The following is a 4,764-nucleotide window of genomic DNA, read 5'->3' on the forward strand; positions in this document are numbered from 1 at the left end:
TGTGTGTGTGTCTGTGTGTGTGTGTCTGTGTGTGTGTGTCTGTGTGTGTGTGTCTGTGTGTGTGTGTCTGTGTGTGTGTGTCTGTGTGTGTGTGTCTGTGTGTGTGTGTCTGTGTGTGTGTGTCTGTGTGTGTGTGTCTGTGTGTGTGTGTCTGTGTGTGTGTGTCTGTGTGTGTGTGTCTGTGTGTGTGTGTCTGTGTGTGTGTGTCTGTGTGTGTGTGTCTGTGTGTGTGTGTCTGTGTGTGTGTGTCTGTGTGTGTGTGTGTCTGTGTGTGTGTGTGTCTGTGTGTGTGTGTGTGTGTGTGTGTCTGTGTGTGTGTGTGTCTGTGTGTTAGTCTGTGTGTATGTATGTTCCAAGTCATTAGCACCTACAGATTAGATAGAAAGATCACATCCTTAACCCAGAAAGCCAAACAAGCCAATGTAAATGTACACTGCCCCCCCCTGCAGACTGCAAATCACCTAACGAAACACATACAGAAAAACACATACTGAGTACAGATTCAGAAAAACAAATACTGAGCGTACTGAGCATGACCTCCAGGTATTGATTTTCAGTTCAAAGGCAGAGGAAAGACAAAGTTCACTTCCTCCTTCACCTCCAGCGACCAGAGAGACAAATCGCTATGGACAACCAGGGATGATCATGACATGTTTCCCCTTTCATACACCGCTCCTGTTAAATTCACTGTTCAATTCTGAGACACACGTCTTGGCTTCAAGGTGCTCTCTGGCTACACTGCGTAAGTGCTCTCGGATCAGTCGTATGGATGAAATGCCCCAGTCAATCAACCATGAGGGAAGTGAAGCACTCTGGGACACCAGCAGGCTCCACATCAACAGGTCAGCCTGGTAGCCCTTCGGGTAGGCATTCAGGCATTCTTCAGGGTTTGGACGTCCGAAATGAGTTAGACTAGCCCAAATTAAAATATAATTATGTGTAAAGGTAGATGTATCCAAGGAGGAAATACATTTAAAAAAAAATTAAACAATCGTCTAACAAGCACAGACTGCAACCATCATCAAAAATATCATTTTGCATCTAACTAAAGTTACTCTTCTTCCTCATGATCATAAATATCATTATGCATCTCACTAAAGTTTGCTGATCTTCCTCTGTTCTGATCAGGGCAACTGCTGGCCATTTGGGTGCCCTAAGCAGAACTGACCCATCGCTAAGCCCCGTCCCTCGAAAACACAGGTCAGCCAATGGCAGAATTCACCCATCGCTAAACCCCGTCCCTCGACCGTAGGTCAGCCAATGGCAATTCAGTACCATCTGCACTCAGACATCTTTGAGGTAACAACTCATGTCGTTGAGTGACATCAGAAATGAATGGTCAAACAAGGTGCAGGGGGCAGATGCAACACTGATACGAGGTGTGCTGAGAGGCTAGGCAATGGGGGTATATTGTATCCTGTTTCTCAAAACCAAAACAAAACAGAGCCAAATGTCTCCAGTGGACATCTCGGTTACAGTACCTCTCCAAATGAGTAAATTGAAGGTAAATGCATTGAATCTTCCCCCTGCGGTGCACAAATCATGCTGGTCTTGGACGTTGTTATCCGCTGTGGTGAGAGCAGTGGCTTCTCCCTCTGAATTGTGATCTGTAAACTGTCGCCTACAATGTAAGCCCACCATATCTAGCTTGACATTTTGTACATTTCCCTCCATGGCATAATGAAGTCCTTTTTGACGGCTTCTGAACAAAATCAGGTCTTTCTGTCACCAAAAGTTGTGCAGAGCCTCTCGGGATATCGTTTTGACAGTGACAGCTGCCATTGGGCTCTAGTCAGCACTACTATACACAGTAAATAAAGGGTGCAAGGCTTAGCGATAGGCGAATTGCTTTGTGACTTTGCAAGGCCTGCTGATGCAGGCCTGAGCTTAATACTCACACCAATGTAGTAAAAGCTTTAAGTATATTACAAAAACAGTGGTTTGGTGATAGGGGGATAAGAAAACAAAGCTGTTCACATGACCTGATGTCACATAAGTTAATAATGCAGCTTTACTACGATTTGTAAATCAAGTGTTCAGATCACTATCTTCTTTAACACTATCCTTACATGAGCCTCTAAACTTGAAAGATGTGTGTGCAGTTCGAAACATGATAGAGAAGCAAGACTGGCTAGACCAAGTTCAGGGATGCTAAACCGGTTTTTAAACTGGACTACACCTGTTTAGTTTCTCTCGTGCCCGTGCATGACACGCCCATTGACAATAATGGCAAATCAGTAATTTCCCATTGACTCAATGGTTAAACAACCATTCATTTAAAAATTCTCATTCGGCTATTAGACAAGCGACTAGACAAAGTCCAACATCGTTTACAACACACGAATCACTAAATGCAATTCACTATGAAAAAAGCTGCTGTATTAATAAATCAACAACGTTGTTTACGGAAGTGCAAACAATATTGTACTGACAAACGCAAACAATTGACATAGCATCAATGGCACAGGCAAAAGGAATCAGAAATCTGACAATTTCTGACAATCTGACAATTTCTGACAGGATCAAGTTCAATTAGTTAATTTCTTAAACAGCCAATAGGATCGGCAATTCGTCAATATATTTTCTTTACGTAATATAGAGATGACAAGTGGGTAGCTAGGGGGCTGACATCCAACGTCAACTACGAAGTTGCCAGAGCTGATTCAACACCTGGCATCTCATGAAATAACGTAAACAAATGAAAAATAACGTTATATAGCTTAATTTAAATAGCAGATTGTTTTAGGCATGGTACTCCATTCATTCACAATAAATCGGAACGTCAATTGATGGTTAGCTACAAAAAAATAAGGTTTCAACAGGTCCCCCCTTCATAGTATAGATGACAGTTGTATCCAGCTAGCTAGCCAGCAAGCTTCGGCTAGCTGTTGCTTGATATGTAAACCGAAGCTGACAATTTTGCCAAGATTACGAGCGAAGACGCTGATGGTTACGATATTTGGGGTCAGAATAAGCAATACGGAAAAGATTTGAATCAGCGTGTTTACATAATGCATCACAGACGTCAAAAGCCCACTATGTAGATGAGCAGCAAGTTCGCATCGGTCACAACCGCTAACAATAACTTGACTAGCTAGCTAGCAGCTAACAAGCGCGTCAACGTCACAGGTGGGTGAAGTAGCTCCCTAGCTAAACTAGCCGGATGACTGACAGGCGTTTCGTTTTGGGTAAAATGGACAATTAGCCCGATCTGGCAACGGGTAGTCGTACAACAAAGCACCGCTGCTAGACGATGACTGCAACACGGCAGATCTGATATTAAACACTGACAGAAACGTACCTCGTAGTCAGCAGCTGTGGCAGACATTTTGTTCCTTAGCTAATGTTACTACTGGTAAGGCAAGTTTTATGTTGTGATATGCAGCTATCGCTGGTTTAAGCTAATGTTTCAAACGTTACACCTGCAATACGCTCCCAAACTTATATTCACCCTGGTGTCGCAGCATCGGGTTACAGAAAACGTTATTGGTCCCCCCTGAAAGGCGTACACGATGTCATTTTTAAATGTCAAAAAGTCCAAAGTTCATTAACTAACGTTAAATAGAAAGCTTGACGGAATGTTAGCCAACATTTAGCTAACTGGCTAACGCAGTCTCTGTATCATTAGCAATAGCTAGCCAGTGCCTCAAGCCGCGGATCGCTATGTCGATACATGTCTTTCCTCCAATACCAGCAAATGCAGTCACTTACGAGTATTTGTATTGTGCCTTCGGCTTTTCCTTCATCAAATCGGGTTCGTCGTGCCGATCAACTGAATATTTGATTCCGTTTAATAAGACGGGGTAGTCGGTGCCGTTCTCTCGGCTCCAAAGCGGCTGCACTGCAATGGCAGGCACAGGATGCCTTTCGCCTCTCTCCCAATGCGCTTCAATTCTCCAAGCAACAACCGTGACATGTCTGTCTGGAAGAGTCCATTGCATCTCCCCAGGGGTGGAAGAATAACGGGACATCAGCGGACGGCATCCATCGCTGGAGTATTAGCATGCAAGGTCGAATGTCCCGCTTCATCACAATTAGCGGGTATTGAGGTCAAATTGATGTGATGCTCTGCGCTCACTAATTCTCCACTCACATTCTCAAGAGAATGAAGTATAGCCTACATATCTTTTTTCGTGGTGGTACAGAGATGGGTCGGATCAGATGGCAACAGATTTGTCTAACGAATAGGTCTCTAAATAAAACAAGCTGAATATTTTATTTCACAACATTTTTACAGCACAAGGCTTGTGAGTGCAGGAAATTAACTACACTAATTTACATGAGGGTTTTCCTTCAATTGAATCCATATTATATAGATAAACCTGTCACTGTCATTTTATGGCTCAATGAAGTTAAAGAAAATCAGTCTCGCTACAATCCGAGAGATTAAATGGGCTTTATCCTTCCATACTGCCTAAAATATTCAATACATGAAACAGCCTAGTTCTCCTAAATGCATTCTGATGGCTTGCAGCGGAAGGATAGGCTATGAGCTGATTTAAAATGTTGCTTTCAATAGCCCGTTAATAACACAGGCCATTAGAGGGTGTTTTGTTGCCTTTTGTTACCTAAAAGCATTTTTGTTGTATAATGTGCAATGGGACCATATCAATGATAGGGTTTTAAAGAGAATTCCCTGTCAATTACTGTTCACAGTTTACAGTTTGCTTTCTCTACTAAGGCTGCATAGGGAGGGAGGGAGGGAGGTTGGTAGGAAACGACTCTGCACAATACAAAGTCTGTAGCAACTTGCGGTTGCACCAA

The 4,764-nt window shown here is 43.1% G+C and overlaps 1 protein-coding gene across 9 annotated transcripts in view; it reads right to left on the reverse strand.

The window, feature by feature from the left end:
- The window catches only part of tjp1b (tight junction protein 1b), a 51,750-nt gene extending 47,908 nt beyond the window's left edge, over positions 1-3,842 (reverse strand). For 8 of the 9 annotated variants that reach the window (XM_080847801.1, XM_080847809.1, XM_080847802.1 and 5 more), the window contains exon 1: positions 3,712-3,842. The gene's annotated coding sequence lies outside the window, so the exon portion shown is untranslated. The remainder of the gene's footprint in view (positions 1-3,711) is intronic. The other variant, XM_080847807.1, reaches the window with a different exon arrangement.
- Positions 3,843-4,764: the final 922 nt, after the last annotated feature.

The sequence above is a fragment of the Sprattus sprattus genome, assembly GCF_963457725.1.
Source record: "Sprattus sprattus genome assembly, chromosome: 11".
NCBI classification, from domain to species: Eukaryota; Metazoa; Chordata; class Actinopteri; order Clupeiformes; family Clupeidae; genus Sprattus; species Sprattus sprattus.